Source organism: Oreochromis aureus, linkage group 22, assembly GCF_013358895.1.
Source record: "Oreochromis aureus strain Israel breed Guangdong linkage group 22, ZZ_aureus, whole genome shotgun sequence".
NCBI lineage: Eukaryota > Metazoa > Chordata > Actinopteri > Cichliformes > Cichlidae > Oreochromis > Oreochromis aureus.
This window is the reverse complement of record NC_052962.1, coordinates 21,597,971-21,614,200: the sequence shown is the minus strand read 5'-3', so window position 1 is coordinate 21,614,200 and position 16,230 is coordinate 21,597,971. Positions and strand designations below refer to the sequence as shown.

General features: G+C 36.4%; 1 protein-coding gene across 1 annotated transcript in view; it reads left to right on the top strand.

The window, feature by feature from the left end:
- LOC116322741 (CUB and sushi domain-containing protein 3-like) overlaps positions 1-16,230 on the top strand; it is a 374,565-nt gene that overhangs the window by 21,596 nt on the left and 336,739 nt on the right. The gene's annotated exons all lie outside the window — the stretch shown is intronic.

Sequence of the window (16,230 nt, the reverse complement as noted above, 5' to 3'; positions counted from 1 at the left end):
TGTAGGCCATGAATGCTGAAACTTTGGTATATGGTGTTTCTTCCTTTTTTGAGCAATCCCTGCTTTTTATCCCAAAGATTTCTTTGGCCCACAGTTTCAGCCTGCCGAGAAGGATCTTCAACATCACTTTCTTTGTGTGGCTGATAAGACTTATGGTGCTGTAATGTCCACACTGTAGGAGGTTCCCTTTCTTACGCAGAGTAATGATGATGGACTGAGTCCAGGATGTCGGCTATTCTCCTATCTGCCCGATTTTATTGCACACAACAGTGAGAATGTTAATCACTTCTCCTCCATTTCTTAAAAGTTCTGCTGGAACATTGTCAAAACCTGCAGTTGTCCCCTTTTACAGCATTCTCATTGCTGCCACAACTTCTTGTAATATTGGGAAGTCATCTTCTTTTGTGAATTCTTGCCTACCCAGTACTTTTGGATCCCTAGTAATGTGGAAGTTATAGAACTCTGCACAGTGTTAAATGTACCTTTTCCTGACATCTTCTTACTCTGTCAGTCTCTTCACACTTTGGCCTTCAAGTCATCTTGGACAATTAGGACATCAGCTTGTCTGGTCTGTTGATGATAGCTTAAACCGGGCTATAAAACTTGATCATCATCACAGTCTGACGTTGGGTAGTATGCTTGGATCACCTTGGCTTATTGTACTGGATTACTAAATACATTTGTTAATGTAAAGATATGTACATTAACCGTTAAAATGTGTTGTATTACTTGCAGAAGACCTACATATTGATTCTACTCTATAGTTGAAAATACCTAAAAACAAAAGAAAAACAAATCTATAAAAAGGTTTAGGTTTTCTTTAGGTTTTGTACATTTTAATCATTATCATTTTTTTATTTTGAAAAAATCATGTAGCTTAAATGATTAAAGACTGAAAAATGAACTCAGTAGTACTAGTTGTTACTCTGTCACCCCTAATGTGGTGGGTGCCAAAGACAGAGTTTAGTATTGATTTTCTGTAAAAGTTGAGTGTGTGGCTACTTGTGAATGTGCATGTGCTACGCGCGTTTGTGTGAACGTGTGGATATCTGTTTGTGTGTGTCAGTCAGGTGGTTTATCTCAGCTTTGTGAGAGAGGCAGCAAATCTCCCTGTAATTACAATCTGAACAGCCCTGACATTTTACCAAGACTCCCCCAGGTGTGCGCATGAGCTAGTGTCTATGTCTGTGTGTGCATGTGTGTTTGAGTATGTGCTGAAGGCCTTTTGTCTTGTGGGGCTGAAACAGCTGGGTGCTCCTCGCTAATTAACGAGGAACCTCATAATTACTGTTAACTGGCCTACTATAGCTGACAGTGAGTGTGTGTGAGAAAGAGAGAGAGAGGGAGAGAGACAGAAAGATAGAAACCTTGAGGAGGATCGTTTACATAGGCAAATATTTCTTCAGTGTCAGCTCACTTAAAGAGCTGTCACAGTGTGCTCGAGTAGGAACACGGTGAAAAAATAGTAGCCACTTTCATTAATTCTCTGGATATAAAACTTTAAACTAGTAAGGTGCACAAGGTATTAGCTAAATACTGCTGCCATTCCTGGGAGGGTTATCATGACCTTAAGCCCCCTCTTGTTTAAATGTTCTTCTGCCTGAAAGTCTTGCAGCATTTACACCACCATAAGAAAAATGTTGTACAGTGATTTCCCCTCAAGCACTATAAGAGAGAAGTCATGTTTTTTCAACATCAACATTAGTAAAATATAATCCAGGCTGTATACAGCTATAATTTTCGTTTTAAGTAGACTAACATGGATAGACTATAAAGATATATCCCATATAAATCTGCACAGATACAGTTTTTATCCTAATGGAAATGTGCTTGGTTCTTTGTTCATGTAGCTACCCACAGTTTTCTTTTTTCCGCAGTCTGCAGTCTTAAGAACAGTGAAATGATTGACTGAGAAAATAGGAAATTTAAGAGATTCAATCATGATTACATCCAATGAGTATTTTTATGATGGCAAACTATTCAGTTAAGTGCAGTTATACAAGAGTGCCTAGAATCAAAACACACTGATGTAAAAAAAAAAAAAAAGGGAAATAGACAATAGCAATGGTAGGATAGATAGAAGAAAACAGAGGCGCTTCAAATACAGAGGAAAAACCTGTATGAACATAGATTATTGTTGTTACTCCCTCAGTTAAATGTCAGTGCTGCCACATTGTTTTCATCACTCAGAAAATATTGCTAGCTTTCATTGTGTATGTGTGTGTGTTTTTATATAAGGTTGTGATGAACATATAATGCCATGTTTTATGTCTCACTGGCTCTATTTGCGTGCTGGAGAAAGAGTTTTAAACGCTACCTTGAAAGGTCAAGTAGATCAGTTAAGACACACACACACACACACACACACACACACACACACACACACAGATTGCTGACCTGGAAAACGAGAGACCATCTTGCAGTAAGCAAATCTCACATGTGGAAACTCGTATGCATGCACTCATGTAGTTAATATTACAGTATTACATGACTAAGTCTCACTCATGTGTCCTCAGATTGGTTCATTTCGATCTGATCGACACACCTGTCACATTTCAGTGACAGCATATTGCACAGTAATGCAGTCTCATCTTCACAAAAGCAAACTTTTTCTTAAAAGAGTGACATCCTTTTCTTGTCTGACTTTTTCATGAATTTCAAATGACTCTTGGGTTTTCACTGATATAAAATTTATATATATATATAGAAAATACATATGTCAAACGGCTGAACCTTACATAAAGATTTCAGTGCCTAGGTTAACCTAACAGTCATGATCTGCCTGCACATGTGTGGTTTCTGTAAATAGGTGATCAGTGATGTCATGTATGCTGGATATGTCTGTGTGTTGATTTTTTTCCAAATGATTTGCTTGAGGTCTAAGCAGTCGGCTATTGATCTGTGTGTATGTGAGTGTGTGTGTGTGCATAATGGTCATGTCACGCTATGTTGATTTTCATGTCAGACAGCAGCGTTCTCTTCTCACTCCATTACTTCCCATTCTGTTGCTGTTTGTGTATGTATGCTTGTGTGTGTGTGTCTGCAGCTGCGATTTCTCGCCCAGAACAGTTCTTGTACTCTTCTTTTTTGGTTGTTTTTGTTCTTCCAGGCTTACAGCTGTTTAATTGTTCCTTTACCCGAGCTTGCAGATATCAACACGCATAAACAGTGAGGTAAATGAAACGCCAAAAATCCTCCTTCACACCATTTTGCAAGCGGACTCTGCACTGTCACGAGAGAGTTGCAGAAACTACCGAAGATGGTTCCAAAACAAAAATGAGCAACCGTGTTCAAAACTTCAAAACAGTCATGTAAGTAATGACAGATGGAATCTGTCACACTCTGTTGTAGCCATTTAAGCACGTAATGTGGCCTTTTCTTTCTTAAACAACTTAAACTTTATTTGTTAAAACAATTCCCTTAAGAGAAGCCATCTAGGTGAATTCAGGGAATAAACAGATTCATTCAGACAGTAAAAAGGTTACAACCAAAAATATCAAGGTCTTCTTTAACCCTGTGAGGTCAAATGCCTGATTTAGACTTGTCCAGGAAATACATTGTAACTTATGAAATGACTGTAAACCCCTTTTAATCCTTTGACATTTCCACGTATGTGCACCTCCCAAGGAAAGTAAATAAACGTGGCATGAATGCAGCTCTGCTACGTGGCAGGAATAAAAGGAGTTTCCGGCTAAATGATAAGTGAAATCATTTAAGCCTAAATCAGCCATAAGCCATGGCATGACCAATGAAATGATCACCATTAGTTATGGAAAATCCAACATAGCAACAAACAGCATTAAACATGCAGAATAGTTTCCAGTCTTCTGATAATGTGCGTAAGTTTCCAAGTACAGTGTTAGTTTTTATTTAGTGTTTGCGTGTGAAATCTCTGCGGTGAGCACGACTGTGCTGTTATGCATGCTGAGCACACTGTAGACTCTGTGGTGGCTGCCACTCACTCTCTTTACCGGTCAGCTCACCAGACGTATCTTCTACACCTGCGCATATGGACTGAAATATTGTAAATATGCAGTCTGGAAATGGAGCCAGTGACAGCTTTCGCATAATCATTGCACTGCATATGCTCATTATGAGTCCTAATCATTATGCAGGCCAAGATCACCATAAAAAAAACCCTCAAATGAACAAATAGTGTTCACCTATCAAAGTTGTGCCATGCTACTAAATATAGCGATCACGTTGTAAAGTATATCACTCTCCGGCTTATGCTGTCCTGTTTCCAGTGAAAGGTGGTTGTAGGAGCTACTCCGTCACTGCAAAGTAGCAGGACTTGATCTGCTGTCACAGAGTCCAATGAGTTGAGCCTCTGCTCATTGTCTCTAAGGATGACATCCCCGGCGCCACCAGTCTCCTACTTTTGTACTTCCAGTACATTTCAGGAGTTCTTTTGTGATGAAATGTTGTAATTTACTTTCACGGGAACCTTCTTTCCTTTTGCCAGTCTCGACTACTTTCTCTTCACTTAGTGACTGACTACACAGAATGCCTTTCAGCAGTCCCCAGACAATAGGAGTGAACTTCTTCTGCTCAGCTGAGCGTTATACCTGTAGGTGGAGAGAGCTGTAGCAACAGACTGAAAGACTTTTTTTTGTCTCTGGTCAAGACAAAGAGTCCCACAGCTTACAACTTACTGTCTCAGCAGAATTACCTTCACATCTGAGAATTTTAATATCAACAGATTAATAGTTCATGTGCTTCCATTTGTGTGATTGGTGAGCATCAACGAAAACCTAAAATTCTGAACGCACTGACAACAAAATCTTATGCTAACCCCATGTCTTCAGTGGCTCATATACATTACTCTCACCTCTCTTTGTACTTAATTGGAAATGTCAATCTGTAATATATAAGGTGTGGCCAAAAGCTTTTGAGAACAGGTGCATACAACCTTATGTAATTTGGGTGATTCCACATTCAAGGTCATTGTTTCATTCAGCTCTGGACTGTTTTCAGTGTTGCTGCTATTTTTAGATCTCTTCGTGGAAGTCGAGTTTTGTCCCCTTAAATATGAGCCTATGTGATGTGCACTGATTCTCCTCCAGTGTCTCAAAACAGTGCTCCTTCAACTTGATTTTTAGTTTTGGTAAATGCAGTGAGCTGGCACACTGGCATGTACCGCAACTTTGATTTTTCCTCTGAATGTTTTCCCTCTGAAGGATATTACATAGAAGTCCACATTGACGTCACGCCCTGGGAAACAGTTCACAGTCTATAATCTGGTAAATCTTGGAAAAAAAAAAATAACACGAATGCTTCAAGTTTGTCTCCTCAAACTGTCGGCTCTTCAGCTGATATAGAACTATATCACAGACAGTCAGCTCTAATGCTCAGCAATGATCCGTCACATGCTTTTCATTTGAAAGAAAAGGTGAAGTTTAAGGTCCATGGTAAAAATTTTGGGGCACACACAAGAAGTTGTTGGGACTTCCAAGGAGTGGTTTAAAAATAAGAGCTGTGGAAGCTATCTAGACATGCCCTAAAAGATGGCCATCCATGTGAGATCGGACAAATTTAACTAAAGTAAGGGTTTTTTTACTGTCATGGTTCTGTTCATGGTTCAAAAAGTTCTTCATCACAAGCCATATTAATCTCCAAATTTCTGGCTTCCAATGATCTAGACTCTGTGGACATTGGACTGCTTTTCACTCGTCTTTCTTTCCTTTACTTTCATTTTTTGATACCAGACAAACTGCAAATGCAGTAAAAGCATACCTAGATAAAAGAACACACACTGGAACACTTTCAGTCATGGACTGGCCTCAGAACCTGTACCTCAGCATTATTGATGTGGGATCTTTTGACAGATGGGAACAAAAGGCATCCAACATCCAAAGAAGAGCTTTGGGATTTAGTTAGCTTGTACTGTTGACACCATGGTTCCCTTAGCTAGTTAGAATCTAGCATACTACAAAAACTGAGGTGGTCAGCCTTTAGTCAAAGGAAATAAGGATATAGCACATGTAATTGTCAAGGGTACTCTTGATTATTGATTAAATTTAAGTCAAGAAAAAGTAAACTTGCTTAAAATAGATGACGATTGCTTCACAACTCCTTATAATCTGCCTAAAAGCTGCAGCTAAATTATGGTCATAGACTAAACATCTATTGCTGTCTTCATTCATTGGCTTTCTGACAGCAGTAAAGGGATCCGAAGGACCTATCCTGGTATCTATACAAAAAGCACTGCTAATATATAGTGATCCCTACACTAAGCCCTTTATCGCAGCAATTAGCCGGATGTCTTTTAACGGCCAGAGTAGAAAAGGGCTTTAGAGGGGGCAGTACAGGTGTGAGGGAGCAGCGTGAATGCAGAGAGGATTCCTTAAATTATTCATTTACTGACTGAAAAAAGGAGGCGGTGTTGCTTTATATGTAGATAAAGTTTTGAAATGTAGTCTGATTGAATGTATGTCAAGCACCATAGACGACGTATTGGAATGTGTTACTATTGAAATCCATGTTGAAAAAGCTAGCAATATAATTATAAGTTGCATCTATAGGACACCAGGATCATGCCTTGACACATTCAATGAAAAACTTGCTGCTATGTTTAGCAACCTAAATGATAAAAAAGTGCAAATAATTTGTGGTGATTTTAATATAGATTTGCTAAACCCAAACGGACATCAGAAAACAACAGATTTCATCAGTACAATGTATAGTAACTGCCTTTTTCCTGTAATTATAAAACCAAGTAGAATAACAATTGATACAGCTACATTGATAGATAATATATTCACAAATAAAATTGACCATGAAATAGTAGGTGGACTTCTTATAACTGATATAAGCGATCATCTTCCTGTTTTTGCAATTTTTCAAAATTATTTTGGGATTAAAACTAAAAAAAAAGAATCAAACATTTGATATGATACGACATAGAACAACAAGAGCCATTGCTGCCCTCCAGGCGGACTTAAAGGAACACAATTGGAATGAGGTTTTTGCAAATGAAGATTCAAGTAGTGCATATGATGCATTCCTATCAACTGTAATTTCACTATATGAAAAACATTGTCCTTTAATGAAAATCACCAGAAAGCATCACAGATCAAATAAGCCATGGATCACAAAGGGGATAGAAGATGCATGTAAAATGAAAATAATCTATATAAGAGATTCATAAAACTGAGGACAAAAGATGCTGAAATAAAGTACAAGTTATATAAAAATAGATTAGTAAATATTATAAGAACAAGTAAGAAAGAATATTACCACACATTATTGGAGCAAAATAGAAGTAACACACAAGAAACATGGAGATATTAAATAGCATAATCAAAAAGGGCTCAAAAAATAAGAATTATCCAGACTATTTTAAAAAGATAAAGATATTGTGCTTGATAAAACTAAAGACATTGTAAATGAATTTAATGATTTCTTTGTAAATGTTGGCTTTAATTTAGCAAAAGAAATTCCAGAGTCAAGAAATAATAATGACCTAAATAAACATATTACTCAGAATGTGTCCTCCATGTTTATTGGTGCTGTAACTCATAGAGAAATAATTAACATTGTGAAGACATTCAAAAATAAAAAGTCCACTGACTGTTTTGGTATTGACATGAAATTAGTTAAGAGTATTATAGAATATATAGTGCAACCTTTTCGCATACATTTGTAATCTGTCCTTTCGAACTGGTGTGTTCCCTCACAAATGAAAACAGCAAAAGTTATTCCAATCCATAAAAACGGAGAGAGATGTCAGTTTACCAATTACAGGCCAATATCACTACTCCCACAGTTCTCAAAAATTTTAGAAAAGTTATTTGTTAATAGACTTGATAAATATATAGAGAAGCATAATCTCCTAAGTGATAACCAATATGCCTTTAGAGTGAAAAGGTCCACTTCGATGGCAGTGATGGAACTTGTAGAAGGGATATCTAATGCAATAGATAATAAGGAATATACCGTTGGTGTTTTTATAGACTTAAAAAGGCGTTTGATACAATTGATCATTCTATATTAATGAATAAACTAGAGAGATATGGTATAAGAGGGATAGCATATAAGTGGATGAAAAGTTACCTGGATGACAGATATCAATATGTTGAAATCAATAATGTAAAATCTAATCAGTTGAAGGTAACTTGTGGTGTTCCTCAGGGCTCTGTGCTGGGCCCTAAATTATTCATATTATATATAAATGACATATGTAGTGTTTCCAAACTGTTAAAATGTGTATTGTTTGCTGATGATACCACTCTGTATTGCTCAGGTAAAGACCTAGAACAGCTTCTGACTACAGTGGAAAAGGAGTTAAATATATTAAAAACTGGTTTGATGTAAATAAGTTATCATTAAATATAAAGAAAACAAAATTGATTATTTTTGGCACTAGACAAATGAAAAATGTATCTAAAATCAGGGTTAATGGAATTGAAATTGAAAGAGTGTTCGAAAATAAATTTCTTGGAGTGCTAATTGATGATAAGCTGAGCTGGAAGTCTCATATAAATCATGTGACAACAAAAATGTCAAAAACCATTGCTATTCTCTACAAAACAAAGCATGTCCTGAACAAAAATCATTATACACACTTTATTGTTCTCTGTTGCTTCCATATATGACTTATTGTCTGGAGATATGGGGTAATGCATATAAAACAAATACTCTTCCTATTTTCAAGTTACAAAAAGAGCTATAAGAATTATAAATCAATCAAACTATATAGAACCAACTAACATTTTGTTTATTAATCTGAATACCCTGAAATTTTATGATTTAGTCGAATATAAAATGGCACAGATAATGTATAAAGCACAAAATAACTTGCTTTGCCGCAGTATTCAGAAGCTGTTTAAAGTCAGAGAGAGTCAATATGACTTAAGGGGAACAGATGTCTTTAAAACAAACAAGATAAGGACAAACATAAAGCAAAGATGTGTTTCTGTTAGAGGAGTTAACCTGTGGAATAGTTATGACAATGATTTGAAAAGGTGTAGTTCATTTTCCTTGTTTAAAAACATGTTTAAAAATAGAGTATTAGAAAAATATATTAATCAAGAATGAAAAGAGCAAAAATAATAATTCTGAAACTCTTGATTGTTTTGCTTTGATGTAATTATCTAAGGTGGAAAAATTTTTTGTTTGTTTGTTTGTTTGTTTTGCTTTGCTTTCTTTTTATTATTCTTGCTTGAGCCCTGTGTACAGGAGCTGCATGCAAAAGATTTTTTGTTAAAAGGGTTGGCATAATAAGCAAATGCTTCAGCCAATACCCTTTGATTAGCCTTGTCTCATGATTTTTTTTTGCTTTTTGGTAATCTTTATTTTGTATTCTGTATGCTAATCAATAAAAATCAATCAATCAAAAAAAAAAAAAAAAAAAAAAAAAATCAATCGAATGAGTCAGTGGATTACTGAGTGAATGAGTGACATACAAGCTTTTTACCTGCTGGCTGACCAACTGGCTGAGTGTTGCAGTAGAGGACTGGCTGGAAGTGAAACAAAGCAGCTTGCTGATTGTCTAGCTGAATGTGTTTCATAGAGGATGTTTGTGATGCATAAAAGATGGCTCCTTCCTTCTTTGTGTTTCTTGGCGAATTTTATCTCAGTGTTGGTGTGTTTGATGAGGTGTGTGTCTGATATCAAAACAGCTACAAGGGAAGCTGTTTTCCGTGTGAAAGTATCCATAAGTGCTGAGGGAAACATATGCACGTAAATCCAAAAAGTCATTTGGTATACCGGGGGACTATATTTAATCAAGAGACAAACAGTGTTTTCTAAATGTGTGTGTTTCTAAATGTGACAACACATCGCTGTTTCTGTGTGTCTCTGTGTGTGTGTGTTTTTTTTGGAGTGTTTTCATTGTTGCAGACACCTGATGTTTAAAGAGCTCTAATGCTCTTTTTCCAATCTGACAACAGCATCAATGTAAATTGTCCTGGGAGAGACATACTTATAAACACACATGCACACAAAAAACCCAGCTTGGGGATTTGAAGTGATTTGTTTTCACTCTGCTTCTTGAACACAGGCAGACACACAAACAACCACCCTGAATGAAACACTGGCACTTTAACCGACACACGCACACACACAGAGACACAAAGGCACTCGGCGAGTAAGACAAACGGACACGGAGAAAATAGATAACTAACTTAAAAGAGAGACACAAAGTGGAAGAACGCGAGACAGACACAGAGGTGTGTACGTGTGTCATTAAAGCAGCGAGGTTATATTTGTGTGATGGCTGTGAAGCTGCTCAGGAGATACAAACACCAAACATAGCAGATAAGAATGCAGGTTGACTGGTTATCAGTGAGGAGAAAACAATCTGAGCCAAAGAAAGAGAGTGTGTAGTCACTCTGTCTGACATCTGAATTTTCCTTCAAGTCCATATTTAGTATTATAAAAAAAAAAAAAATGGTTTTATGCAGCCCGCTATTTAATCACTTCCAACGGTTCATGTGGAAAACAGGATTAATTAAAGAGTTTGATTTGGATGGAAAATGATTTGTTTTAAACCTAATCCACAGAGATTTCCTTTAGGTTTTCCCATATCTATATATTCCCTTAATATAGTCTTTTTTTTTGCAATGCCAGTCAGTACTAGCTGGGAAATCATTCAAACTCATCATTTTAGCTTATGGCTGAACAATAAGCAAAAACTGTATATAATTGTGCTTTTAGTTGTTTTTTAAATTTATGTATTATTTTTACTTTATCAGATTATCAGATAATTATCAGGTAATTTCAAACCTGGAAGTGTCACTTTACCGGGGAATGCAAAAGTACTGGAAAACCCACAGTGGTGTTCATTTAGGCCAGGTTACTCTGCACAGCGCCATGGAGAAAATGACTAAAAAAACTATAAACTACATTTTTTTTATCCTGTTCTGATGTCTTTACTAAGATGAATCTGTAAGAAACCAGTACCCAGCCAAGAATCATGGCTGTCATGGATGATCAGATCAAGAAGACATTCTGGAAAAATACTAACTGTCAAAGAAAATTATTTTAACTACTTCCAAGAGTCTGATAGGAGAGAGTGTGAATTTGTGTGATGGAAAGTCCATGTGTGGGTTGCACATATTACTGCATTTCATGTTTCATTAGAGGCATAGAAAAGGCTTTCAGTAATGAGAGCTCTCTTGCCATCATTGAAAGTCTTATCTCGGAGAAACTTTGTTAACAGCAGCAGTTTGAAAGTCTTTTCTAGTCTTTTTCCTTCAAAAGTATGGCTGTGCCACATCATATCTTCTATGATAATACCGATATTTTAAAAATGTTGACGTCATGCGAAAGTGTCACAATGCAATAAAATTATGACAATGCATACTTTAACAACCCTTGTCAAAACACAACATTTGGCAAAAAATGCACAAAAAAAAATCCCTGTTACCATTAAATATGGAAGCAATAAACTTCACCACTTAAATGAAATTGTGGATGAAAACTACTATTAAGGTTACATGGTAGAAAACCAGGGCTTTACCAGCTGGTTAAAAAACTCGACTCCAGATAAAACTTCCCAATTAGAAAATATTTTATGTATGTTCTACGACAATGTTGCGCAGGTTACTTTTAAATAAAGTGTCTAGTTTTGTTACACTTAAACTTAAATTTTCCATTGCAAGCACTGCCTAGGCTACTTTTGTGCTCACATTTAACTTATGCTGGGTCACTGTGTATAATGCTGGGTCACTACTTTTGCACTATAATGCTGCTGTTGGCAGCCTGATGCAATATACTACACTGCAAATGAGGTAGTATGTCATATAAATACCCCTCATTCACACACACTTATGAATGTTGCTCCTCGAAAGCTGCAAGTATCAGTAAAACATTTTGTATATTGTCATAAATATAATTATATATAATTATAATTATAATTTCAAATTGTATTGAAATATTGTGGTATAATTTTAAGGCTATGTCGCTCACCCTTACGCAGAAGCAGGTGTTGTAGTTTCAGGTGTTCCTGAAATGTGCTACTGCTTTTGGCTTTGAATTATGAATTCTAATCTCATCTTTGCAGAAGAGGGTCTTGTTACGCAAATGTTAATGTGTTAATGTTTATTCTAGAGCCAAGGAATTCAGGTGTGATCCAACACCAGTTAAAGCACATCAGATATGTAAGTATATGCAAGTTTGATGCTTGTCAATGAATTGCTTTTCTAAATCAGTTGATGTTATGCAACATGCGTGGAATTTTCAATGTCACCTCTAACGGACTTCAAATTATGAAAAACAAACAGACAAACAAAAAGCTAGCAAGGATCCCTGACACCACTGGCTCTCGCACAATTATTCTGTAGCACATACTGATCTAAACTGTACAATGGCTTTCTAGACAACGCAACTTTGAACCCATATTAAACCTTTAAAAGTAGCAAAGCTAATGCCAGAGCAACAGCCCCAGGACCATCAAGCAGACTACAGACAAAAAGGCACCATCTGGGTCAGGTTCAGATTCCAGACGGTCTTGCTGTGAGGCAATGGTGAGCTATCCTCTGAGCCACCATGAATAATATGATTTGATCTGTTGTTTAATAATTTAAAGCTGATGGAGGGAGAGAGAGAGAGAGAGACAGCAGTTTGAAATAGAAATAGAACCTCATATTTAAATGCCATGAAAACAACCTTTAAAATACTGTCACTCTTCTCCCAGCTTTGTTTACCTTTTGACTGATTGGATTGTCTTTAAATCGATTGTCTCATTTGACGCAGGGAACAACAGGAAAGTCTTTTGAGAGTGGTTCTCATTGATTTTGAGGCAGTGTAACCTCTGACTTTGTCAAGTTTCTTACCTCTGGAGTAAAACAGACATCTATTTTGAATGTTGAATCACTGCAAGCCCACTGAATGGTATTATTAAATATTTCAAGAGGGATTATAAACATATCTAAGATTTACGCTGCATAATCTTGAATTTTCTAATTAAGCAGAGCCATAAATACACAGTTCATGTTCCTGTTTTTCTCACTGTCCATCTGTCGACTGGACTTTCCAGTTTGTAACTTGACCAAAGTCACTTCAATAACACAAACACGCACACACATACTCACACACAGACTCCCCAGTTACATCTTATGCCTCCTGCAATACACTGATAAGGCCGTCTCTGTCTCACTCTCCATGTCTCTCTGATTTTCTTTGTCTCTCTTGCTTTTCTCTGTCTTTTTCCATTCTGTGCTGTTTTGGTCCATCTGGTTCTCCTATTCTTTGTCTTGTCTTTCCATATTTATATGCCTTGCTCCCCACTACTTTCACCTTCTATTTCAAATCATGCTGGTTATTTGCCAGTTCACTCAGGTATCCTGGTCCTTCATTGCTTCATTGCTCACACACATTATAACTTATAACTATTACATTCATACATAAAGTACTGTGCAAAACTGTTGCAGGTTCTCTCTGGGTACTCCGGCTTCCGACCACTGTCCAAAGACATGAAATTAGTGGGGTTAGGTTAATTGGTGATTCTAAATTGTGTGAATGAGAGAGTGAATGGTTGTCTGTCTCTATGTCTTAGCACTGCGACCTGTCCAGAGTGTGCCCTGCCTCTCACCCTATGGTAGCTGGGATTGGCTATAGCCCCCCTGTGAACCTGATAAGGATAAGCAGAAGAGAATGAATGGATTGGATGACCATCTTTATTTGTCAAAATAACCTGAACTCTTTTGAAGGACATTCAAAGCTCTTCTTTAAATGTTGGCTGCCTTTTATTCTGTACCCTGTGAAGATGACCTCACACTAAATCAATAATGTTTGATCTAGGCTTTGGGGAGGCCAATCCATGAATGATAGCATTCCACTTGTTTTTCTGTCAGGTAGGCTTTGAGGTCATCGTCATATTAAAAAATGAAGTTTCCAGATTGAAGTTTGAATCAAATTCTGACAGAACTTTTCTGCATTCATAATTCAATCGATTTTGGTAACATCTTAACACCACTGGCTGAAAAATCATCACAGAGCCCCACCAGATTTTACAGTTGGCTGAGACACTCAGTGTAGCTCACTCTTCACCTACTCTGTACATATTAACAGTGATGTGAATCAAGCTTTCAAATTTGGTTTCATCACTTTATAAAACCTGTTACTTCTGATTTTCAGTCCAGGTCTTGTGAAATCTGAGATACCTCAGCCTTTTCTTCCTGTTTTCCTTCCATAGTACTGAGACAATTGCTGATGAGGCTTTGGTAAACAGAAGATGAATATATAAAATATTATTTTACGCTGTCAAAATGCATTATCTTTTCATAAATTCCATTAAAGAAACTGAAATAAAGGAACAAAAATAAAAAATGCCAAAAGATACAGTTTAAAATTGTTTGTTGCTATGCATAGAAACAACATTGGCTCAATCTTTGGGTTAAGTTCATTTTTATGCTTAAATGATTCATTCATCGGTGTTAAATGACTTACAGAAAAAAGAATCATTCCTCTAAAGGAATGAAATGAGTGGTAGTTCAAAACCTTTGCAAAATACTGTATTTGATGTTTTCCCTGAACTCAGTACAGTGGATGTCTAGAATCCATCCTTTGAAATTGATTTTGACTTGTGGCAGCTTTAAGCTCCATAACAACATATTTTGAAAATTATCTAAGTTATGTTTCTAGTTGAATTCTTTGCTTTATTAGATTTATTAGATTGCTCCAAAGCAAAGCATTTTAATGTATTGTTACACCAAAACTGGAGAATAACGGCAATGCAGCTGATGGTCTTACAGTATTCAGAGTATTTAAAAAAGAGAAGAAGAATCTTCTGAAGATGTAAAGAAAACACTTTTCTTGTACTTTAGAGAAACCACGATAAAAGCAAACTATTTTCAAAAGCAAACTAAGTTCACATATCAAAGTGTGGATGAATATTTACACTGTGCATTGTTTTTTTGGCAGAGGTACCATTATTTCTAGACTTTAGTAGTGTCAGCGATGTCAAAATCAGCTTGCAAGGAAGGGTTGATTTATCGTTTGAAGTAACTTTAGTTTAGTAATACACTGATGTACCATATTTTTAAAGGTTTGGGTAGGGGGTTAAAGAGGTGAGGGTGCCAAGGGGAACAAGGAGGGTATGTATACATGTCAGTATACTCCAACTGTAGGACCATCAACTTTAAAATGAGATGTGTCCCAGTCCCATCTAACTGATAAATACAATGTAGGCAACCCTTGTCGCAGTAAATACGACTATAAGAACCAATGCACATATATTCAGCTAGATTTCAGACAACTTTGTTTGAAGAAGACAAGTTTGAAAAATTTCATGCATTTCTTTCTCAGCATTCGAGTACAAAAAGCATCATTTACTGAATAACTTGCCTCAAAAATGACTCAATTTATGTTGACTGTGATAATTTCGTCTGTGGGTAGAAAATTGCTGGATCAAATCAAGCCTGCAGCGGGACAATCAGCAGCTTGTCAGTGTGATCACTACCACAATTCAAATGATGCATCTTCCTTACTATTTGCAGATTGTAACTGTTCTAGTTAATCTTGACTGTGTCTCAGCCAAATGTGTACCTCTCCAAACTCTTGAAGAACACTCTACTGATGGCTGAATTTTTGTGCTTTGTTTCTGTTATACTTGAATGACAGAGTTGGTAAGTCTAATCAGTTGGTTTAAATTACTGCATTGGTGTAAAGCCACCTGCTGTAGAACAGGGAAAAATTTATGGTTACACAGTGTGTTTCTTAGAATTCTTGGACAGCACAGCACTCTCTGAAATCCTATTCAATTTTGTAATATGAGATAAAAACTCATTAGACTGAGAGCAAAATAGCTTATACAAGCAACTGCTAATGGGGCTCTGAAAGTGTAATGCTACCATTAAACTGTAGATATACTTGCATCAGTTGTGAAACAAAGGAGCAAAGAAAAATCTCAGATAGATGGAGTTTCAAGGATGAAGATAGTGTACATATTCTAGTAGAGTATCATTTATTCCACTTGGCTTTTTTTAACATAAGGATACGGGGTTGCTACTGGTATCACATCAGGATCTTATAGTAAATATAAAGAGACCATTAATATTGGAGAATTTCAGAGAAGTGAAATCAGACAGTCATGTAACAACATGTGGGGAAAAAGAGTGGATCTAATTTTCTACCTACTATTTGCAAATGCCATCCACTATAATTTAATTGTTAAAAATGAAAAATAGATTTTCTTTTTTGTGGTATTTTCAGACTATTGATATAAATCTTTGTGAAACAAAAAAACATTGTGCAAGCAAAGAACACACCAACAGTTACCCATCT